This window comes from Mytilus californianus, unplaced genomic scaffold (assembly GCF_021869535.1).
Source record: "Mytilus californianus isolate M0D057914Y unplaced genomic scaffold, xbMytCali1.0.p SCAF_13, whole genome shotgun sequence".
In the NCBI taxonomy this organism is placed as follows: Eukaryota; Metazoa; Mollusca; class Bivalvia; order Mytilida; family Mytilidae; genus Mytilus; species Mytilus californianus.
In genome coordinates, this window is record NW_026262615.1 from 27,032,870 (window position 1) to 27,059,564 (window position 26,695).

The 26,695-nt window shown below is 33.4% G+C and overlaps 1 long non-coding RNA gene across 1 annotated transcript; it reads right to left on the reverse strand.

Moving 5' to 3' along the window:
* Positions 1-10,488: 10,488 nt before the first annotated feature.
* On the reverse strand, positions 10,489-24,633 carry LOC127723451 (uncharacterized). Its single transcript, XR_007992084.1, has 3 exons — positions 24,601-24,633; positions 22,123-22,242; positions 10,489-12,155 (listed from the first exon to the last, which is right to left on the reverse strand). It is a non-coding gene; the product is annotated as an uncharacterized LOC127723451 (long non-coding RNA).
* Between the last annotated feature and the right edge of the window lie 2,062 nt (positions 24,634-26,695).

Sequence of the window (26,695 nt, forward strand, 5' to 3'; positions counted from 1 at the left end):
CCGATTATGGTCCAATATCCAAATTCTAAATACATGGTTGGAATCAGCATATCAAAGAACCCGAGAATTCAATTTTCGGAGAAATCAAACAAAATTTAATTTTGTATTCTTTGGGCCTCAATGTGGACCAATTTGATAACGGGACCCAAAATCAAAAATCTAAATACACGCTAAGCTTCACCATATCAAGGAACCCCAAGAATTCATTTTTTAAAATCAAACAATGTTTAATTTTGGACCCTTTGAACCTTAATGTGGACCAATTGGAAGACAGGCCCCAAAATTAAAAATCTAAATACACGGTTATATTCGGCATATTAAAAAAATTCCAATAATTCAATTTTTAATGAAATCAAACAAAGTTTGATTTTCGACCCTTTAGACCTTAATATGGACCAATTAAAAAACAGGTCCCGAAATCCAAATTATATATACCCAGTTAGATTCAGCATAATAAAGAACCCCAAAGAATTCAAGACTTTGGATTAAATCTTATTGAAATAGGTCAAGAAATAAGCAATTTATACAAAGTATTCCAAAAGTATTGTTTTTGACCCCTTTTTCCTAAACCGTTAGGGTCGTTATCCCCAAAATCAAACCTTCCCTGTATGGTGTAAAACCTTGTGGCACAATTAAATAGCAATCCATAGACTTATACTCAAGTTATTGTCCAGAAACCAGAAAATCCTAGTTGTTTGACCCCTTTTCGGCCCCACATCCTACACGGTTTGGCCCATGACCCCCAAAATCAATCCCAACCTTCCTTTTGAAGTATTGAACATTGTGGTGAAATTTCATAGAGATCCATACTTATAGTGTTTCTCGTTTCTCGTTTTTTATATAGATTAGACCGTTGGTTTTCCTAGTCATCTTGGGGCCCTTTATAGTTTTCTGTTCGGTATAAGCCAAGGCTCCGTGTTGAAGGCCGTACATGTACTTTGGCCTATAGTAGGCGGCTTAGTACCGAAATTTGACAAAATCATACAAATGGTGATACAAGCATACGATTTGGCACATACGTTCTTAAGGGTGAACGTTAGCATATTAGAGGGATAGCCAACATATTTTTGATTTTTTTTCATGGCGGACATCTTGAATTTAAAATTGACATCAGTTTGCTAAATATTTGAAATTTAAAAACTGATCCACACCTTTTTAATCTGATAAAGGTCATGAGAATATTTCAAATACAACAAAATGACATGAAAATATGCCAAACATACAGTAATTATAAAACAAAATTCACCACTTCCGGTTAGGGTTGTAAAAGTTCATGTAATGGAGTTAGATTATAGTGGTAGGGATATGCTGTAAAAATGTCCGTTTGGTATATTGTTAATTATTAAAGACATACAGGAAGGTCGATTAATGTATTATTCTACCATATTTTCCGATGTATTTCCTTCTAACAGCTACAGGAACACAATGTTGTACATTTTAGACCAGGTTTGTAGCACTTGCATCTACCAAAACAAGTTTTCGTGCATCCACATTTGTGTAACTCCTGGCAAGATGTTGCATTGGCTGCTAATTGTGTCCATTTTGGAATCCACAACCCATCTGCAGTCTCATCAATTCATCCATATTCGCCCAGACTTGGTAGACGTTGTTCATGTGTGACTGCCTGTCCCCATACATTATCACCAGCTCGTTTGATGTGATCAAGCAGTGCAGCTCTGATAGACAGCATTGTGCCATACTGTCTTTGTTTGCGTACAAACAATTCAAGCCTGGATTCATTGATCATGTTGATGTCAAATATTGTTGTGGGTCTGTCGTACATAGCTACAACAAATGCCTCTATAAACTCCATATCAGCTTCACTGACCAAATGCAGGTTTCGTACTCAATCGCCCAAACACTTCGGTTACATCATCAAATTTTTCACACGTCTGCCTTGTCGACTTTTTTCCCTTTCAAAGAAAAGTAGAGACAGTGTCACATTCAGTTTCAGCGTGGAAAATTGTCAAAACCTCTAATTTAGGACCAAAAGCATGATCAATTTCGTGAATCGGAAGCCATCTCGCAGGTCTTTTCCTTTTCCAAATGCAACCCAAAGTTTTTCTACTTGTAGTTTCTTGAAAAAAAACATGAGCTAGCTGATTATCAGTGTCGACTTACACCCCCTTTCAGTTGCACTTTTGAACAAATATCCTTGTGTCTGCTTTCTCGTGATTACAAGGACCACTCATACTCATTCTGTAAACTCATGAGTAGATAGTCGTAGTTAAGAATGGCAGTAACATCCGATATGCAGGTTTCATATTCATGTAAGCATCAGGGAGTTCAGGTACCTTTTTAGTTTTTGGTTTTCTTGTAGTTAATGTTATCTGATCCCGTCTAACACTAACATTTTCTTTCATTGGATGTTGAAAAAAGTAAAGATTCTGGTCCGATGAAAAGATTATTTTAATGTTTTTGATGTTATGGTCTATGTTATCGACCGCAGCTGTGGTAAACAAATTGAATAAAGGCGGACAAACCCCACTCTCATTCAAATAACTTTCAACTACAGCTTCACCTAGTTGAGTTGATATATTAAGTACCTGATCACAAGAGATGCATAAACCATGTTGAAATAATGTATCTATAAGCTGTCTCTTCCTGGTTTTTGCTAAGGGTAATAGTCCAAGATACACACAAAATGGTGCCACACGATCAGCGGAATGTCTGTGTTGTACTGGAGCCCTCTGGGTGTTTGCATGGTAATTAAACAGTAATAGTTGGGCTATAGCTAAATAAAGGCAACAGTAGTATACCGCTGTTCGAGATAAAAACAAATCCGGGTTACAAACTAAAACTGAGGGAAACGCATCAAATATAAGAGGAGAACAACGTCACAACAAAAACACAACATTAAAAATGTAACACACACAGAAACGAACTATAATATAACAATGGCCATTTTCCTGACTTGGTACAGAACATTTTAAGAAAAAAATGGTGGGTTGAACCTGGTTTTGTGGCATGCCAAACCTCCCGCTTTTATGGCAACGTCAAACACAAAACCAAAACGAACATTGTAGAAACGTTGTCTAACTTCGATTTATTATCAGGTCCATGTTCTATCATTTTCTCCAACTGTAACAAAGGAGATATGCTGTCATATCTTCAGAGACCAAGGATACTGAAAATGTTGTCTTCTTGGTAGCTAACTGGCATAACTAATCATTTCGGCCGTCTTTGTCATTGTAGTCCCAGGCAAACGGGATAGCTGGTCCCATATCTTTTTCAAACATCAAAAGGACATCTCTGCTTTTTGTGTGTGCTTCTAGTTCTGGCCACGTCTGCAAAAAACGTGTCCTTCATATTAAGGGCGTAGAGTGTACATGTGCAGAAGTAGAATAAAGGCAACAGTAGTATACCGGTGTTCAAAAGTCATAAATCGATTGAGAAAAAACAAATCCGGGTTACAAACCAAAAACAGAGGGAAACACATCAACTATAAGAGGAAAACAAAAGAATAACAGGAACACCAAAGTGCAAAAAAAAACCAAAAAAATACGCCAACACACATAAAAAACAAACTATTTGATAACAACTGCCATATTCCTGACTTGGTACAGGACGACATTTTAAGAAAAAATGGTGGGTTGCTAATCGAAACACCACTGAGTCTTCAGACTTTCGTTGAGTTTCAAAGATGTATGTTACTAGCTGAGCTAATGCAGTTTCTTTCACCATATTTTCCTCTCTCTCTTTCTCTCTCTCTCTCAGCTGCGAGACAAGACGGGTGATACTTCAATTCTTGTGCTATAACATCACCACTACTTAGTTTTGCCAACAGCTGTTTATCCTGTAGAACTGTTGCACAATCCACTATTCGTTGGTTCAGTTTCATTGTCATTGTCTGAATATAATATCTTAATAGGTGTCGTCTGATATTCAGGTCGAGTGATTATCATTTTACCACCTGTATAGCAGTTTGTTGTATGGGATATAACTGAATTCGGTTAACCCAATTAAAAGTTTGACTACATTCAGCCCGATCGTTCATCCAGTATCATTTAACTCCCATACGATCTGTACACGTCCATCCAGAGGAATAAGCCCCTCCTCCTTGGCTCGGCTCTCTCGCGTTAGAACATCCTGTCGATTCATGTACGACTCCATGACTTAATAATTTGGGCAATCATGGAGTATTTGGGAGCACTTTAATCTAATAAAGCTGACACTGGACACCATGCCGAGATTATTGGCAGTGATTTATACTAGTGTGCTAATAAATCACTCTCTGAAAGACTTCTAGTGATACGTGATTAACATTAAGTAATGACTGGTAAGGAATGACATTTGACAAAGTCAAGCAACTTCAAAATGAACTGATGCCAAGCAATGGTTAAGGACGGACGCCAAGTAAAGACTAAACATTAAAAATTTGTTATAAATAAGGTCTAAAGACCAACCTCAAACGACGATTCAAGATAATAACTATCAAAGTACTACGATTTTTACATTGGCGTGTGGTAGTATGGATCAAATGTAAGATATTCATAAAATCGGGAGTGAGTTATCAACCGATATTTGACCGGAAGTGATGTTTTATGACTTGGATGGAGAGTTGACTCATTGGCACTCATACCAAATCTTCTTATTTCTCTTTATACACAAGTTATTGTCCTGAAACAAGAAAAATGCTTGTTTTTGGCCCCTGATTCCTAAACAGCTACGATAATAACCCTCAAAATAAATCCCAACCTTCCTATTGTAGTATGGAACCTTGTTCTAAAATTTCATAGAGATCCTTACACTTATACTCAAGTTATTGTCTGCGAACCAAAATGTCTTCGGACGACTAGAAAAATGCTTGTTTTTGGTCCCTTTTTGGCCCTTAATTACTAAACAGCTACGACAATAACACCCCCAAATCAATCCCAATCTTCATATTGTGGTATGGAACCTTGTGCTAAAATTTTATAGAGATCCATACACACATACTCAAGTTATTGTCTGCGAAACAAAATGCCTTAATACGACAAATATCTTCAGACGACAAAAAATATTTGCGGTCGTATAAAATTAAGTCCATTTATCAGTAAAATACGGAAATGAAAATAAATATTTGCAAAATTTCCGGATACTGTTTTTTGGTCATAAACAAGCTTCTATCCAAACATCATAAATTTCCATGATGATTGACAAAGTTACTGTTGACTGAATAAACTGTTAACACAGAGATATGTCTCGCAAATATGCTCTATGGCAATGAGATGTGCTAATGCTTATACAACTACATACCAATTAACATTGGCCTACCCCAAATGGTTCCCCTTGAACTGACCTAATCAAAAACTAATACATGTAAACTAAGCAAAAGTTTCAAAGTCAATAGACCATGACTGAGGGGATGGAGCAACATAATCTCCATAGAAATGAGATATGCCAATGCTTATACAACTGCATACAAAATATCAATGATCTACCACTAGTGGTTCCCCGTAAACTGACCTAATCACAAACTAATACATGTAAACTAAGCAAAAGTGTCAGTCAATAGACCATTACTGAGTGGGCAGGGCCAAATAATCTTCATGGAAATGAGATGTGCCAATGCTAATACAACTGCATACCAAATATCATCGACCTACCACTAGTGGTTCGCCATAAACTAGACCTAATCACAAACTAAAACATTGTTGACGCCGCCGCCGCCGGAAACAGCATACCTATGTCTCGCTTTTTGACTCTGTCAAGGCGAGACAAAAACTTTTACCTCAGATTGAGCCTGAGTGTTAACTATAAAAAAAATTAAGTCAATTTATCAGAAAAAAAAGAAAAAAGGAAAATAGATATTTTCAAAATTTCACACTGGATTCTGCCTATTGGTCATAAACAAGCTTCTGTCCAAATTTCATAAAATGCCATGAAATTTTGACAAAGTTATTGATGACTGAAAACTTTATCTCAGACTAAATCTGAATGTTAACTTTAAAAAAAAAACTAAGTCCATTAATTTTATGAGTAAAATACGGAATAAAATGCTTCGCTGGGGCGCAGCTTGATACGACCGCAGAGGTCGAACCCTGAACAGTTGGGGCAAGTATGGACACAACATTCAAGCTTGATACAGCTCTGAATTTGGATTGTTATTAAATATTTGACACAGCATAGGTTTCTGACACAGAAAGAATGTGGTCTAAGAACTTGAATTTTTTTAATTTACCTATTATGGTCTAATGTCCAAAATCAAAATACATGGTTAGATTCAGCATATCAAAGAACCCCATATATTCAATTTTTGTTAAAATCAAACAAAGTTTATTTTTGGACTCCAACTTGGACAAACTTGAAAACTGGGCCCATAATAAAAAATCTAAACACATGTTTAGATTCAGCATATCAAAGAACCCCAAGAATTCAATTTTTGCTAAAATCAAACTAAGTTTAATTTTGGACCCTTTGGACCTTAATGTAGACCAATTTAAAAAACGGGACTTAAAATTAAAAATCTAAATATACAGTTAGATTTGGAATATCAAAGAACCCCATTAATTCAATTTTTGATGAAATTAAACTAAGTTTAATTTTGGACCCTTTTGACCTCAATATGAACCAATTTGATAGCGGGGTCCACATATTAAAAATCTAAATTCATGGTTAGATTCAGCATATCAAAGAACCCCATATATTCAATTTTTGTTGAAATCAAAAAAAGTTTAATTTTGGACCCCAACTTGGACCAACTTGAAAACTGGGCCCATAATCAAAAATCTAAACACATGTTTAGATTCAGCGTATCAAAGAACCCCATATATATTCAATTTTTGTTAAAATCAAACAAAGTTTAAATACTGGACCCCATCTTGGACCAACTTGAAAACTGGGCCCATAATCAAAAATCTAAACACATGTTTAGATTCAGCATATCAAAGAACCCCAAGAATTCAATTTTTGTTAAAATCAAACTAAGTTTAATTTTGGACCCTTTGGACCTTAATGTAGACCAATTTAAAAAACAGGACCCAAAATTAAAAATCTAAATACACGGTTAGATTTGGAATATCAAAGAACCCCAATAATTCAATTTTAGATGAAATCAAACAAAGTTTAATTTTGGACCCTTTTGACCTCAATATGAACCAATTTGATAACGGGGTCCACAAATAAAAGATATAAATACATGGTTAGATTCAGCATATCAAAGAACCCCATATATTCAATTTTTGTTGAAATCAAACAAAGTTTAATTTTGGACCCCAATTTGGACCAACTTGAAAACTGGGCCAAAAATCAAAAATCTAAATACATGTTTAGATTCAGCATATCAAAGAACCTCATATATTCAATTTTTGCTAAATCAAAGAAAGTTTAATTTTGGACCCTTTGGACCTTAATGTAGACCAATTTGAAAACTGGACCCAAAATTAAAAATCTAAATACACTGTTAGATTCGGCATAACAAATAAATAAATGTGATCAAAGATTTTACAAATCTAATGCGCCATACTGTGCAATTAAAGATTTCTTCTTGAAATTTTTCAATATTTGAAATTTGAAAAAAAAATAATATTTGAAGAATAATTTTTTTTAATTTCTGAAATCTGAAATGAGAAAAAATTGACCCCCCACAATTTCTTTTTATCCCCCCCCCCTTTTTTCCCCCAAAAAATTCTTTCCCTCAAGATATGGTCATAATCTCAATTCAAATTTCCAATGGAGTTGGCAACCATAATTACCCATTGAAATTTACCATAGTGCTAACTTAATCTATTTTATAATAGAATTAAAAATATAGTGTCAAATCTTTCATATGGATTTTTTTGTAAAAAAAAAAAGATGCAACATTTGCAGATATTTTTACTGGTCTTCCTTTATAAATATGCATTTTTTAAAACATAATTTAAAAGCAGTGTAAGGGAAGTAACCAAAACGTTGTATTAGGATTACCTCCCTTACACTGTTTTAAATTATCTTTATTGTTCATTAACCATTACTTTATACATAATTTAAAAGCAGTGTAAGGGAGATAATTTCAATGATGTATTTGATTTATCTCCCTTACACTGCTTTAAATTATGTTTTGTACTAAAGTATTTGTCCATTAACCAGGACAACCTTGTTTTTCCCCCTTTTTTGCCCCTAATTCCTAAACGGTTTGAGCCATAACCCCCCAAAGCAAATCCTAACCATCCCTTTGTGGTATGGAAACTTGTAGTATAATTTCAGAGAGATCCATACACCGTTCCACAGTTATTGTCTGGAAACTAGAAAATGCTTATTTTTGGCCCCTTTTTGGCCCCTAATTCCTTAACTGTTGGTACCATAACCCCCAAAATCAATCCCAACCTTCCTTTTGTGGTATTTAACTTTATGGTCAAATTTCAAAAAGATCCATTCACTTAAACTAAAGTTAGAGTGCGAAAACCAATGTGTCTTCGGACGACGACGCCGGACGACGACGACGCCAACGTCATACCAATATACGACCACAAAATTTTTTTGCGGTCGTATAAAAATGGAAATAAATATTTTCAAAGTTTTGCTGTGGATCATTAAGAAGCTTTTGTCCAAATTCCATAAAATTACATGTAGATTTGACAAAGTTATTGAGGTCTTAAAAAATGTTAACCACTTAGTCGGCTATAAAAGGCACCCACATGAAAATGTGAAGCAATTCAATTGAGAAAACTAGCGGCTTATTTCATAACAAAACAATATAAGAAAAACAAATATGACAGACATGAATCAACGACAACGACTGAAATACAGGCTCCTGACTTGGGACAGTCACACAAAGAATATGGCGGGATAAAACATGTTTGTGAGCGCTAAACCCTCCACCTAACCTGGGGTCAAGTTATCCTGAATTGGTAGACACAAAATATGGCCAGGATCAACCAGTTTAACTCGAACAACAGTTCGACTTTGTCTATTTAACCCAAAGGATGCTTGAAGATACATACAAATTAGCCTAAAAGGCAGACACTGCTGTAAGTTGAATATCATAATAGAAAGAAAATCTTAACAACACTACTAACAAGCTTCATGAATTATCAACATAATTAGATGTCGAACTTTTGGTGAGAGGTAAGTTATCGTTGTTGGTGCTCATAGGTTTCCAATTCTTTTCGTTCCATTCATTATCTGATTGTCATGAGGCATCTCATTATGTAAATTTTGGCAAAACTTTATCACTTGGTTGTAGCTTATCGTCCTTTAAAACGAAACATTTTATCACAAACCGTATTGCTTGCATGACCCTGTGCAAATTTAAGCACGGACAATTTTATGCATTTGGCTTCCTATAGTTGGTCAACAAAGAGTGTATTAGTGAGAAATATGCAGGGAAATTCAATGAGCCTCTAGCACAGAAAAGGCATTATCAAAATTTTCCGAACTTATATCCTACATGTGGTCTGTCTGTACCCAAAAAATATATATTGTATTCATCAACCTATTAAAATGCTATCTGTTAAGATGTATTTGTATGTCCCCATGTAAGATGAGATAATACGGAAAGGGCTTTCTCCCAGTCAAAAATCTCATGAGTGGGTTTTTGTCGGTTTTTCTTTTAATTGTTGTTCTCTTAATTTTAGAATTGTCGATGCCTATATTGAATTCAGTCAACTTTTTTGAATTTTTTGAAAAAGTCAAAAGTTTTCATACAATTAAATTGAATACAATTATTAATCCAATGAACCATAATGGTCTCATTAGTTTATTATTTAGTTAGTTTATTATGTTATTATGAATAATTACATTGTAATTAATCTGCCCTTCAAAGGGTATCTTGACTGGATACTAGTAATAAAATAACGGTATCTGTATATTAAGAGCTTGCAACATGGTTACTGCATTTGCCGTAACTCATCACATCATCATAGCTTGTGAAATTAAAAAAGCAATGTTATTGCACATTTCCAGACATGGATATAAATATCAATGAAAAAAGATAGCTCTGACTACGTTGGGTGTAGAAATACAGCTGCAGTAAAATTAGTACTGTGAATGTTATTCAAATACCTTTTACACATAAGATCCTTCCATTGCACTCACATTCACACTGCTTTTGTTTGGGTTCATATTACACAATCTTAGCTGTTGTATGGAGTGATTTGTTGACTTGTTTGATTTTTCAATTTGACCATGGTGTTGTCTGTTTTTTAATCTATCTTCTGTTTTGATAACCCCCTTTGTGACTTTTAGCCAGGTCAAACCAAAGACTTGAAAATTGGTATTTGCTGCTCTCTAGTTAAGAGTAAGAGCAAAGACTGGTAGGCTAGAAGTCAGAATAATGTGTCCAGGTAGAGTGTTGTTTTCCTGCAAACTGTTCCTTTATGAACAAGCAAGTAAAAAATCAGACTCAGGGTGTCAGTTTAGTAAGAAGCAGGGTTTACACTCATACTACATTATCATGTTCTTGTCCTAAATATGCATTTAATTTGACATTCAAACGATCAAGCTGGAACACTGCATTGGACGTCACACAGCCATCCGTCCATCCAACATTAGAGACTTTTCCCATTTTGAAGAATTGATGAAAATATCTTCAATAAAACATTTTATTACAGGTATTACAATGTACTGTACAACTGTCAAAAGGAATGAATATCAATTGTTAATATAAAACCTACTTAAACACGTTAAAAAATACTATTGAAAGTTCATTACTTTGTTAATACTCCTAGATCTACATTGCTGCACTCATGGTAACTTATTCTATTTATGACTGAACAAGTGTGTGATACTAACTGACAGGTGCTTGATAGACTTGTCAATCACAGAAGGCCCATTAGAACTCATTCAATCCTACAGTATATACGAGTGGCAAAATGTACAATTACACATGTACAATTACACATGTACAGATCTGTATTGAGATAAAGAACTTTCAATGGTATATTTAAATGTGTTGTACATTTCAGTGGAAGTGACTATATTTCCAATTTATTTTATCACATAATCATACAAAACATTTGGAGACAGTAAATACCTGAATGCTGGTATCACCTTTCTTGCTGTAATAAGATAAATCTAGTTTGTCAAAAAAAATTTCAAGAGCTTAATTATTAATGCATTTTTTAAGTAATGGATGTCAAATCTTGGTTTTAAAGTTATAAACTTTTCACAAATTGGGATGAAAATACATTTAGAACATCATTTACTAAATCAATAAACTGTCTATCATTCATATTTTTAAATCAACCACAATGAGGTATGTACTTTTTATAATTACAAATCAGTGTCAGCATCATTGTAAATGGAAAAAATCTCAACTTGTCATATTGTATCATATCAATTAGAAATTGATACTTTTCCAATCTTTAGCAATTCAATATGTTATTAAATAAAAATTTCTCAGAATTAAAATGTTAAACAAACACAATAGAGATAAATACAAGGAAAAATACATGATATACTATTACAGCAAGTAAGGCAAATGTTTAATTCATAATGAGCAAGACTTCTTACACTTAACCTAATAATCTCTCAAAATTAATGGAGGTCATACTTCTCTTTGTCTTTTCAACAGACACATCGTGTGTTTCTTATGTTAACCCTTTATGGTGATATTTTGCAAGGTATTTATTTCAAGGAGAGAACATTTCAGTTCATTTAAATACAATGAACAAGTCCTTGGAGTACAAACAATAAGGGAACATACATTTACTTTCAGGGGGGGGGGGGGGGGGGGGGGGGGGGGGTATGCTTATTCTCTAAATAAAATCTTCTAATCCCAACTTTGATCAGGGAGAAAGAAAACAATTATTTGCCATGAAATTAAATGTTCCACCCATGTCAAAGCTGAATGGTCATTCCCTAAACATGGCAAAGATTTAATTCACCTTCTAAGGCACAAGCTTCGAACCAAACTTAAATTGACAATAACCAAATATATCATATATAAAGACTTATGAATGCTTATAAACAAATATCCAAATGGTACAAATTTGTCTCTTAAAGATTTTAAATTTCATTTACTTCCTTTGTACCAATGTAAAAAATCTTGCTCAATGTACTACTTAAAAGGCTGGCAAATTTCAGTGTTAATACTTTGACATATATCTCCCTGAAAACATGATAAAGTTAGGGTTTTCCTTCACCAACATTTATATCTATTTAATATAAAGAAAAGTGTCACTGTTTACATATGGTAATTAAGTATCATGTCTTTAGGAAGTATCCATTTACCAACAACCATGTTTGCATATTGTCTGAAATAAAGAAAAAAAACAAGAATTTGAGTAAACCAAATAAACATTGTATAACCTTGAAAATTCAAGGTGAGAAGAGTGACAAACAAAATCTGCTTTCCTTGTGTTCTTTTTAAAACATTGTTCTGGTGTATATCAATTACTGGGGAAATAAATAAAATGACTGAATAACCAATTCCACTTTTGTTTGATATCAATTGCAAACACGCCTCCTGGTGCAGCATTTTCTCGCTGTGTTGAAGACCCATTAATTTTGGTGGCCTTGGGCTGTTTTCTGCTGTTTGGTTGTTTTGCCTCACAAGTATGAATGGAAACCAACAAAAAGTTGTTGCATGGATTTAAAATCCTGCAGTGGGTATGGCATTAAATTTAATTTAAAGTTACATTAAATATTGTTAAATTGATGATGTGAAAAGATTTTAATAAAAAAGTTTCCCACAACTATGACCAGCTTAAACGAAACGTTGAGAAATAATGCATATTTATCTCCCTTGTTTTCTGGAATATAATTTATTTATTCCTTAAAATTCCTAAAATGCAAGTACAACACAAAAAGCAGTCTTTAAATGATTATTCCTTATAGGCCTTATATAATACCTGTGTTTCAACTAAAATACAGATAAAAATTAGGGTAGGGAGGTACAAGTTTTGTTTTTTCTGGGTTTAAACAGAGGAAGCAGTTGAATTTTATGAGTGCTTTTTACAATAAAATGCTCCGCAGGGCGCAGCTTGATACGACCGCAGAGGTCGAACCCTGAACAGTTGGGGCAAGTATGGACACAACATTCAAGCTTGATACAGCTTTGCATTTGTATTGTGATTAAATATTTGACACAGCATAGGTTTCTGACACAGAATGAATGTGGTGTAAGAACTTAAAAATTTTAAATTGGACATTCACCTATTATGGTCCAATATCCAAAATCTAAATACATGGTTAGATTCAGCATATCAAAGAACCCCAAGAATTCAATTTTTGATGAAATCAAACAAAGTTTAATTTTGGACCCTTTTGACCTCAATGTGGACAAAGTTGATAACGGGGCCACAAAAACAAAAATCTAAATACATGGTTAGATTCAGCATATCAAAGTACCTCATATATTCAATTTTTGTTGAAATCAAACAAAGTTTAATTTTGAACCCCGATTTGGACCAACTTGAAAACTGGGCCCATAATCAAAAATCTAAATACATGTTTAGATTCAGCATATCAAAGAACCCTAAGAATTCAATTTTTGTTAAAATCAAACTAAGTTTAATTTTGGACCCTTTGGACCTTAATGTAGACCAATTTGAAAATGGAACCAAAAATTAAGAATCTAAATACACGGTTAGATTCGTCATATCAAAGAACCCCAATAATTCAATTTTTGATGAAATCAAACAAAGTTTAATTTTGGACCCTTTGGACCTCAATGTGGACCAATTTAAAAACGGGCCAAAAACTAAATACACGGTTAGATTCAGCATATTAAAGAACCCCAAGAATTCAAGAATAAAACCCCATTGAAATTGGTCAAGAAATAAGCAATTTATACGAAGTATCTTCTTTTGCACAATACTGTGCAATTAAATATTTCTTGCTATTGCGCAATACTGTACAATTGACAATTTCTTGCTATTGTGCAATATTGTGCTATTGGATATTTCTTGCTATTGCGCAATACTGTGCAATTGAAGATTTCTTGCTATTGCGCAATACTGTGCAATTGAAGATTTCTTGCTATTGTGCAATACTGTGCAATTGAAAATTTCTTGCTATTGCACAATACTTATTATATAATAATTTACACATCCTGTTTGGTGTGTATCTCCTACCATATCATTATTATTTGCTTTTAAATATAAATCAGAAATAACCAACTTAAAATGGAAAATTTTAAAAGAAAAAAAAAAAGGAAAAAAAGAAAAAAAAGGAAAAAAAAAATCCCCCCCAAATTTTTTGAACCCCCTTATGATTCATCACCCCCAAACTCAATCCCAGCCTTCCCTTTGTGGTATGGTACCTCACAGTACAATTTCAGAGAGATCCATACACTTGAACACAAGTAATTGTCTGGAAACTAGAAAAATGTGTTTTTTGGCCCCTTTTTGGCCCCAAATTCCTAAACGTTTAGGGCAATTACCCCCAAACTCAAACCCAGCTTTCCCTTTGTGATATGGAACCTTGTAGTACAATTTCAGAAAGATCCATACACTTACACACAAGTTATTGTCCTGAAACTAGAAAAATGCTTGTTTTTTTCCCCTTTTTGGCCCCTAATTCCTAAAATTTTGAGGCAATTACCCCCATCATCAATCCCAGCCTTCCCTTTGTGGTATGGTACCTTGCAGTACAATTTCAGAGAGATCCATACACTTGAACACAAGTTATTGTCTGGAAACTAGAAAAATGCTTATTTTTGGTCCCTTTTTGGCCCCCAATTCCTACACGTTTTGGCAATTGCCCCCAAACTCAATTCCAGCTTTCTCTTTGTGATATGGAACCTTGTAGTACAATTTCAGAAAGATCCATACACTTACACACAATTTATTGTCATGAAACTAGAAAAAATGCTTGTTTTTTGCCCCTTTTTTGGCCCCTAATTCCTTAAATTTTGAGGCAATTACCCCCAAAATCAATCCCAGCATTCCTTTTGTGATATGGAACCTTGTGGTTCAATATCAGAGAGATCCATACACTAACACAGAAGTTATGTCTCTAAGTTACAAAAATGCTTATTTTTGGCCCCTTTTTGGCCCCTAATTCCTTTACTGTTGGTACCATAACCCCCAAAATCAATCCCAACCTTCCTTTTGTGGTATTGAACCTTGTGGTAAAATTTCATAGAGATCCATTCACTTAAACTAAAGTTAGAGTGCGAAAACCAATGTGTCTTCGGACTACGCCGGACGACGCCAACGTCATACCAATATACGACCACAAAAATTTTTTTGCGGTCGTATAAAAACAAGCGTAGGTAAAGTAAGCAGAAACACAGTTACTTTTTAAAAGCCTTTCATCAATGTGTGGCTAGATAAAGGTACCATGAAGCCGTGGAAAAAAACAATTGTGAAGTCAAGTACGGTCAAATTCTTCATATTTTCATTATATTCTAGGTTTTGCTGACAAGTAAAATTTATGATACTGATTCCTAATAATGTTGCTACTATTTAGGGCTGATTATGATCCTTAACTGGCTTTCTTTCTCTTGAAATCTTCAGAGTTGGACCGGGTGGTACTTGTTCAAAGAAGCATGTGACAAGTTCTAACTTGTTAAAACACTTTATCCTTCAACTATTCATTTGACGTTTTCTTAGAACAAATTTATATCATATTTAAGCTTGAGCAACACTGTATTTTGTTATAAACTATTGTTTTTCAGAGAACGTCGTGTAAATAAAGCAGATAAATTGTATGAGGAATAGTTTTTTACTGTACAGAGAAAAGAATAGATACCTTTTGCTATCATCGTTTCTTTGCTTCAGGGTACCTATATCAGGTGGTGATGCTACCCAGCATTAATAAGATTAAGCTTTTTTATTACTTATCACATGAGCATGATGAGTGTGTCAATAAATTAAAGGACAATAAGAGAAAAGAAAAAAGAAAAATTTAGTTCCAAAAATCTTTACATTTTGTAGTTTTGGAAGGTGTGACCTTTCCTATAGTTCACTCCTTAAAAACTATACATTTTTGTAAAACAATTGGTTTATTTTTTTAATTTCTTATTTTTCCCATGATAGACAACCTTCACTATTTTTTATAAAATTTTGCTTTGATCTTTTCATATAACGCTACTCGAGTGATATGGGATTTTCTCAGTCTGAAGAAAGAGAATGTATGACATCATGAGCCAAAGAATTTGAAGTTGCCTAGGAAAACAGCGATAAACAGATTATCAATACACTTTCAAACTCGAGGATATTTCTAGGCTATATCTCATTTCAGCGCTGTCGCCCTTCAATGAGATTGTAGCTAAAAAACACCCTCTTTTTGAAAAAAACATTGATAATCTATAAACACCTACATGTACATTATACATGCATATATGTACAAAACAGAAAATTTGCTGACAACACTGTTCTGATGATAATATAAAATGTACCTACAATAAAGAATATCGCTGAAAATAATAAAATGCTTCGCTGGGCGCAGCTTGATACGACCGCAGATGTCGAACCCTGAACAGTTGGGGCAAGTATGGACACAACATTCAAGCTTGATACAGCTCTGAATTTGGATTGTGATTAAATATTTGACACAGCATAGGTTTCTGACACAGAAAGAATGTGGTCTTAGAACTTGATTTTTTTTAAATTACCTATTATGGTCCAATGTCCAAAATCAAAATACATGGTAAGATTCAGCATATCAAAGAACACCATATATTCAATTTTTGTTGAAATCAAACAATGTTTAATTTTGGACCCCAACTTGGACAAACTTGAAAATTGGGCCCATAATCAAAAATCTAAACACATGTTTAGATTCAGCATATCAAAAAACCCAAAGAATTCAATTTTTGTTAAAATCAAACTAAGTTTAATTTTGGACCCTAATGAAGACCAATTTAAATAAAATGCTTCGCAGGGCGCAGCTTGATCTGACCGCAGAGGTCGAACCCTGAACAGTTGGGGCAAGTATGGACACAACATTCAAGCTTGATACAGCTCTGAATTTGGATTGTGATTAAATATTTGACACAGCATAGGTTTCTGACACAGAATGAATGTGGTCTAAGAACTTAAAAATTTTAAATTGGACATTCACCTATTATGGTCCAATATCCAAAATCTAAATACATGGTTAGATTCAGCATATCAAAGAACCCCAAGAATTCAATTTTTGATGAAATCAAACAAAGTTTAATTTTGGACCCTTTTGACCTCAATGTGGACAAAGTTGATAATGGGGCCCAAAAATCAAAAATCTAAATACATGGTTAGATTCAGCATATCAAAGAACCCCATATATTCAATTTTTGTTGAAATCAAACAAAGTTTAATTTTGGACCTCGATTTGGACCAACTTGAAAACTGGGCCCATAATCAAAAATCTAAATACATGTTTAGATACAGCATATCAAAGAACCCTAAGAATTCAATTTTTGTTAAAATCAAACTAAGTTTAATTTTGGACCCTTTGGACCTTAATGTAGACCAATTTGAAAACGGAACCAAAAATTAAGAATCTAAATACACGGTTAGATTCGGCATATCAAAGAACCCAAATAATTCAATTTTTGATGAAATCAAACAAAGTTTAATTTTGGACCCTTTGGACCTCAATGTGGACCAATTTAAAAACGGGGCCCAAAATCCAAAAACTTAATACACGGTTAGAATCAGCATATTAAATAACCCCAAGAATTCAAGAATAAAACCCCATTGAAATTGGTCAAGAAATAAGCAATTTATACGAAGTATCTTCTTTTGCACAATACTGTGCAATTGAATATTTCTTGCTATTGCGCAATACTGTACAATTGACAATTTCTTGCTATTGGGCAATATTGTGCTATTGGATATTTCTTGCTATTGCACAATACTGTGCAATTGAAGATTTCTTGCTATTGTGCAATACTGTGCAATTGAAGATTTCTTGCTATTGTGCAATACTGTGCAATTGAAAATTTCTTGCTATTGCACAATACTTATTATATAATAATTTACACATCCTGTTTGGTGTGTATCTCCTACCATATCATTATTATTTGCTTAAATTTTAAAAGAAAAAAAAAAGGAAAAAAAGAAAAAAAAGGAAAAAAAAAAAAAAATCCCCCCCCCAATTTTTTGAACCCCCTTATGATTCATCACCCCCAAACTCTATCCCAGCCTTCCCTTTGTGGTATGGTACCTTGCAGTACAATTTCAGAGAGATCCATACACTTGAACACAAGTTATTGTCTGGAAACTAGAAAAATGCTTATTTTTGGCCCCTTATTCCTAAACGTTTTGGGCAATTACCCCCAAACTCAATTCGAGCTTTCCCTTTGTGATATGGAACCTTGTAGTACAATTTCAGAAAGATCCATACACTTACACACAAGTTATTGTCATGAAACTAGAAAAATGCTTGTTTTTTGCCCCTTTTTTGGCCCCTAATTCCTAATATTTTGAGGCAATTACCCCCAAAATCAATCCCAGTATTCCCTGTGTGATATGGAACGTTGTGGTACAATGTCAGAGAGATCCATACACTAACACACAAATTATGTCTGGAAGTTACAAAAATGCTTATTTTTGGCCCCTTTTTGGCCCCTAATTCCTTAACTGTTGATACCATAACCCCCAAAATCAATCCCAACTTTCCTTTCGTGGTATTGAACCTCATGGTAAAATTTCATGGAGATCCATTCACTTAAACTAAAGTTAGAGTGCGAAAACCAATGTGTCTTCGGACGACGCCAATTGACGATGACGACGACGACGACGACGCCAACGTCATACCAATATACCCCCAAAATCAATCCCAACCTTCCTTTTGTGGTATTGAACCTTATGGCAGATTCCATATAAGAAAGTGAAACAACTCCCATAAGCACGTTAGGCAAAAATCATAAGCAATGAACTTCTGTTTTTGAATACATGCTTTACTCATAAAGATAAAGACAATTTGATAAAAAAAAAAATTATGAGCATCATCCTTTTTAAATAAACGAAGCCTTAAATATTATGTTTCTGACATAAGATTTGACAGACTTTATTGTTTCTGACATAAGATTTGACAGACTTTATTGTTTCTGACATAAGATTTGACAGACTTTATTTTTTCTGACATAAGATTTGACAGACTTTATTATTTCTGACATAAGATTTGACAGACTTTATTTTTTCTGACATAAGATTTGACAGACTTTATTATTTCTGACATAAGATTTGACAGACAAATTGAGTTTCTGACATAAGATTTTGACAGACTTGATTCTGACATAAGATTTTTCATACATAAGATGTTTTGACAGACAATATATATTTGTTTTTTTTGACTGACATTGGAAATCAAATCCTAGTTGAAAGTCATTTTTAAAACTCCTGGAAAATACTGCAGCCTAACATCTAACGAGATTTCACAACAGGTCAAAGAACTTTAACTGTTAGCACATTCAAATGTTTCAGACATAAGAAAACAAGTTTGACAGATCTTATGTAGGAAACATATAAGTTAAAACTATTGCTTGAATAAAGTTAAATGAAAGAATCAGCATGTGTTTTTTCTTATGCACAGCATGACTTACAGTTTTAACTGGCATATATTGGAACCTACAATGATTTTGAAAGTTTTTACAGCGATGTTCCTGACATAAGATTTATTGACAGACACTGAGCTATAAAGCAAGATATTTGAAAGTGAAAAAAAATATATATCAAAGATGTTTTTGACTAAAAAAAGTAACAAATTTGGGAACAGGGATGTTTGAATAACCAGACTACACTAGTAAATACCAGTAAACAAGTGTCAACATAAAGCATTGCAACACATAAACATTGTGTAAAAAAATGGGAGTTAATTCTGTCAAAATTTTTGCATTTTTTCAACTTGTTTTAATCATTTCTACTTTAAACGGAAACAATCATATCCAAAAATTGTTTTTATAATTTCTTCTTACATCATTATTCCTCAAAACATTCACAGATTATCTTTAAAATAACAGTAATTATTATTTTTATTTATTTATTCATTTTGACAGACATTTCAATTTCTTATATGGAATCTGCCATATGGTAAAATTTCATAGAGATCCATTCACTTAAACTAAAGTTAGAGTGCGAAAACCAATGTGTCTTCGGACGACGCCAGACGACGACGACGCCAACGTCATACCAATATACGACCGCAAAAATTTTTGCGGTTGTATAAAAATGGGACCCAAAATTAAAAATCTAAATACAGGGTTAGATTTGGAATATCAAAGAACCCCAATAATTCCATTTTTGATGAAATCAAACAAAGTTTAATTTGGACCCTTTTGACCTCAATATGAACCATTTTGATAACGGGGCCCACAAATAAAAAATCTAAATACATGGTTAGATTCAGCATATCAAAGAACCTCATATATTCAATTTTTGTTGAATTCAAAAAAAGTTTAATTTTGGACCCCAACTTGGACAAACTTGAAAACTGGGCCAAAAATCTAAAATCTAAATGCATGTTTAGATTCAGCATATCAAAGAACCCCATATATTCAATTTTTGTTGAAATCAAACAAAGTTTAATTTTGGACCCCAACTTGGACCAACTTGAAAACTGGGCCCATAATCAAAAATCTAAACACATGTTTAGATTCAGCATATCAAAGAACCCCAAGAATTCAATGTTTGTTAAAATCAAACTAAGTTTAATTTTGGACCCTTTGGACCTTGATGTAGACCAATTTAAAAACTGGGACCCAAAATTAAAAATCTAAATACACGGTTAGATTCGGCATATCAAAGAACCCCAATAATTCAATTTTTGAGGAAATCAAACGAAGATTAATTTTGGACCCTTTTGACCTCAATATGAACCAATTTGATAGCGGGGTCCACAAATAAAAAATCTTAATACATAGTCAGATTCAGCATATCAAAGAACCCCACATATTCAATTTTTGTTGAAATCAAACAAAGTTTTATTTTTGACCACAATTTGGACCAACTTGAAAACTGGGCCAAAAATCAAAAATCTAAATACATGTTTAGATTCAGCATATCAAAGAACCCCATATATTCAATTTTTGTTAAAATCAAACAAAGTTTAATTTTGGACCCTTTGGACCTTAATGTAGACCAATTTGAAAAGTCGTTGTATTTGTTGTATTTGGATTACGAGAGTAAATGAGTCATAATATTTGAAATTTGAAAAAAAAATAATATTTGAAGAATAATTCTTTTTTAATTTCTGAAATCTGAAATGAGAAAAAACCATTACTTTATACATAATTTAAAAGCAGTGTAAGGGAGGTAATTTCAATGATGTATTTGATTTATCTCCCTTACACTGCTTTAAATTATGTTTTGTACTAAAGTATTTGTCCATTAACCAGGACAACCTTGTTTTTCCCCCTTTTTTGACCCTAATTCCTAAACGGTTTGAGCCATAACCCCCAAAGAAAATCCTAACCATCCCTTTGTGGTATGGAAACTTGTAGTTTAATTTCAGAGAGATCCATACACCATTCCACAGTTATTGTCTGGAAACTAGAAAATGCTTATTTTTGGCCCCTTTTTCCTTAACTGTTGGTACCATAACCCCCAAAATCAATCCCAACCTTCCTTTTGTGGTATTTAACCTTAAGGTAAAATTTCAAAGAGATCCATTCACTTAAACTAAAGTTAGAGTGCGAAAACCAATGTGTCTTCGGACGACGACAAAGATGACGAGGCCAACGTCATACCAATATACGACCGCAAAAATTTTAAATTTTTGTGGTCGTATAAAAAGTACATTGCACAAGGTCATGTTTTTCTCTGATTGTTAAAGACGTCTTTACACTAAATCCATTGGATGTTGGATGTGTACTGATTGATATTTTAGTCTTAGATGCATGATTTTTTGTATTAGTTGTTATTGGCTTTGAACTAGCTGTCAGTAACTGTGAGTACTCTCAGATCTGTTCTGAGGGTCTTTTGTTGTGGGGATGTATAAGTACCCTCCCACATCCACTCTGTTTTTGTTAGATGTATTTCTGATTTTTTACAATCTAATGAGTTAAGTTAATGGTTGTCGTTTGTTGCTGTATATCATATTTATTTTTCGTTCATTATTTTGTACATAAATCATACCTTTAGTTTTCTCGTTTGAATTGTTTTACATTTGTCATCTCAGGGCCTTTTAAAGCTGACTATGCAGCATGGGTTTTACTCAATGTTGAAGGCCGTATGGTGAACTTGAATTGTTAATTTCTGTGTCATTTGGTTTCTTGTGGCATTGGCATTCATACCAATTCTTCTTATTTTTATAGCATAGAAAATATCGTTGAAGATAAAATGTACATACCATAAAGAATATCTGTGAAGATTTTTAAGCTGAAATATCTTTCAAGTTTTCTGGTAGTGCGACCTTAGGATGTTTACTTTCAAAATGTTGTTTGTATGTTTTAGGATCAGGCATCATAGACTGAAAAATAAGCTTATCTCTATAATATATTTAACAGGTTAAATTCATTTATCTACCAATCAAGTGATTAGTTTTAAGGATCTAGTAATACAAATAAATACATGTACATCATTAGGGAAACGGTAATACTTACAAATTTCTTGTACTGTACTACATGTACTTTAAACATGTTATAGGGGGAAAACACACAACTTATGATTGTAATGCATCTTATAACCAGCAAGCATGACCATGTACTTGTCACAAAGTCAGGAGCCTATAATGCAGTGGTTGTTCTTTGTTGGTTGCTGTCCTTCATATTTGTTTTATAAAAATTTGATATAAATAAGGTTTTCTTGTTTGAATTGTTTAACATTTTGTCATGTCAAGGACTACTACAGCTGACTATACGGTATGGGTTTTGCTCATTGTTGAATGCTGTATACGTACAGTGCCCTATTCTTGTCATGACAAGGACTACTACAGCTGACTATACGGTATGGGTTTTGCTCATTGTTGAATGCTGTACAGTGCTCTATTCTATAGCTGGTTACATTCTCGTCCTTTGGTCTCTGGTAAATAGTTTTCTCATTGCATTGGCACCACATCCTTCTTTTTATGTTTATTGGTTTTAATGCTGCATCATTTATATGTCTTGGAGTTTAGTTAGGCATCCATTTCGCTGAACTGGTATACATTTTTATTATTGTTAGGGTCCAGCTGAAACCCACCTCTAGGTGCAGGATTTTCTGCGTCTGAGACCATTTGGTCAAGTTGTCATCTTTTTGACACATCCCCTTTTCCATTCTCTATTCTATAGTCTTCTTGTGACAGTGAAGACAACCATGTTGGACAGTTTAAACATGTCATTCTTATTCTATTTAGTTTCAAAAAAAACACAGGATTCAGAAACTAGAGAAAACTGACATTTCAGCAAGGACCCCGCTTGCACATTTTTCTGAGGAGCAAAGAGAATGATTCATACAAAGCAAATGTTCATAGGTTGTCCATTGTCACCAGCAAGTTATTCAAGATGTGTTCTTGACTTTTATATGTATTTTGTTAAAATCCAAGCTCTAGTAATGACATGGCTTTTGGTAGGTATTTTTGTAATTGGTGGGCAACCAATCATTTTTACACAGAAAATAGTTTTTTTTATAGCAAATGATACCTTTTCTTTCAAATCCTAGAAAAAATATGATTCTTAGATTTTGTCACTTTTTTAACAAAAAAAATCAAGTTTTTAACACAATTTTGACTTAAAGAAACAATTTGGAATGCATATTATGTCTATATCAAATATAAATTTTTGAGGACATCTTACAACAAGATGCTCCTCAAAATTTGTGATTTTTAACAAAAAGAAAGTTTTTACAATTTTTTTTATTTATTTGTCCATCGCTTGAAATAACATAATAATTTTTTTAAATCCTATTATAAGACATTTCTCAATATTCATGATATTTGTGATTTTTTAAACAAATAAATGAGCTGAATTTCACCAAAATGAAATGTATATATCTACATGTACATATTACACACAACAACTGTGCAAAATTTCATTGGTTTCTTACCTATACTTTTGGAGTTTTTTGCGATAAAAAAATTTGTGAAGGACAGACAGACTAAGTGAAAACAATAGGGCTCCTGCATCCTCATCTTCGTTAGCTAAGGGTTACGATTCAGTCCCCTCCTCTCCACCCTTGGCGGATTAAGATAGAATTTCGGATCCATGAGGTACGAATTTCCATTGGTCACAGTTATAATTGGCTTCATCCAATCAAAAAGCGCCTTTAAGATAATCATGTGTAAATGTATAAAATATAAATACACAATTGCCACATGCTGATTGTGCAACAAGTCTTTACCCAAAAAACATAGGACGATATTTAGTGACAATTGTAAAGTTCTTAATAAACTAATTGAAGTTCCTGGATATGTTTCTAGTGGAAATGTTGGAATGTCAATGTATATTTTCTGTTCCTGCCTCACGAAATTTGTAAACACTAGTCACAACCATTTTTACACCTCCATACTGAAGAGAGTTCAAGTACTGCCACTGGTCAAAAATGATGCAGTCGGAATGGGTGTGACTTTTGTCTACCATTAGATGGGGCAGCATTGTTATCACAAATATTGACTTCATCTGCCAAGGGTGGAGAGGAGGAGACTGGATCGTAACCCTTGGCTAGCGAAGTTGCTGCATCCTTAATGTGAAGCCCTACCAAGCTGTGAATAACTTACTAGAACAACCTAATAAGTACATGTAGATATAACAATTTAGTCAACACAATACCTTGGAAATGGTAACATTTAATTAAAATTATTTAAATAAGTGTTCATATGTTTTATACTGTGCTGTGGTGTACATGTACATACCATACACACAGTACATTTATACGTTTTATACTAGGCTATGGTGTACATACCATACACACAGTACATTTATATGTTAAAGCAGCTGCAGCAGCCTTCTTTGTGTCAGTTCCAGCCATCTTCTTTAACTTGGCCTGCTTCTCAGCATTTTTCATCTGAGACTGGATTTTTTGTTGACCACGAGCCATACTAAAAATGTTCAATAAGAAAGGAATTAAGCATTTACTTTAAGTAGTTATTAACAAACAAAGATCAAAATTAGATCTACAGAATTTTCATTGTCCAAAAAAAATGGTGGAAGCTAGACAGCATCAAAAGGACAAATAAAAAATCAGAAGTTAAAGAAAAGGTACAGGTATATACATGACATACCCCCTCCCCACATTTTCTTTTGTAAACTGGATCCACTACTGTCATCACAAGTAATGTTTATAACAGAGTTTCTGTTAACTTTAGACAAAAGCTAAGAACTTCTGAGTTACTGTCACTAGATAATAAAATTTTGCGTGAAGGTTAATAAGAAGGGCACACTTTGACTGTTTCTCAAATCTGAAGTATCTGTTTTGTACTTCTGAAGTTCCAGAACCAGTACTCACATACATATATGTATATGCAATTAACAGATTAAAGAACTTAGGCATATTAATATTTTCAGCATAAGACAAGTTTTAAAAGGTAATGCTTAGACATAAATGTTTGGTCACCTTATTTGAACTTTTGACACAAGAGTTATGAATATTTGGAATTGGTGAATTTAACCTTCAATTTGTAGAAAGCAATTTAATTATAAAGGCCAAGAATTATCGTGTTCTTCCTGAAGATAAAAAATACAGAACATTTTATGTTCACGTTTATTAATTCAATTTATGTGTGTGTCATCATATCTATTAATTTACATGTTCTTAAAACAACTCTTCATGTGTTTACAATACAACTTGATTCGGTACAATGAACATTACAAAGACTGAATAGCCTCAGGGCCTGTTGTACATGTTATATCTGTAAAATTAGATACCGACGTCAACAGATCGCATAATTTTCCGTATCTTCACTTTTAAAATTTATTATCATGATCGTTCATATAAATTTAAAAAGACAAACTAAGATTTGATACACAATTTTGGAAAAAAAGATTTATTTTCCGAGACGACGTCATTCATATGAGTTTGACACAACCTAACAATATTGATATCGATCTGACGTAATTAAAGCCTTTTAACTAGATGAACACATATCTTCATAAAATCAAAATTATTTTGTATTAAAAACAGAAATTAGTTGGCTCAATCTATCGTTTTATTAACATTTTTACCTGATCGAACTAAGACACCGCTTTTGTTTGCACAACCGGATGTTAAAGAATTTGACATAGGTATGTCTAAATACCTAAACATAAAAGACAATGCCACTGTACCAGTACTAGTCGTGACTAGTGCACCGATAAAAATAGAATACGGCGTAATCGTTTAATGATAGAAAATACATGTAGTATGTGAAAAAAAAATTAACCTAAATTCAGGGGGAAAAGAGAATAGATACACATCGTGGGATTAAATTCATTAGAAACAGCATGGTTAACGGGGTCTGGATGGGGTTTATAGAATAGAGAGGGGCCTGTTTTTTTTTTTGGGGGGGGGGGGTCTCATCACGATTCACGAGTTGATTTTTTTGTCAATCACGATTCACAGAAAATAAATTTCCATGATCACGGATCACGAAAATATAAAAAAAAAAAAATCTGTAGAAAAACGGATCACGATAGAGAAAATGCGCCGCCGGATCACGAAGAACGAAAATAACCCATCAGGCCCCTCAATAGAGTGACAATAGAGACACATCATGCATTAAAATAGAAAGGACTTTGAACGCAGTGAACAATGAAATGAAAATTTATAAAAATTAAAAATGGAATGAAATATAACAAATAGGATAAAATTTGAAAGTTTGGAAAAACAAAAAAAAATGTACAAAATTTGACTAAAATTCACTTATAATTTGTACAAAGGATATTTGATAATCTAACTTGATAGAAATGATGGCCTTTTATATATTTTTAACAGTAACTGTAATACATTTTAATTGCCTTGTTCAAGTATTT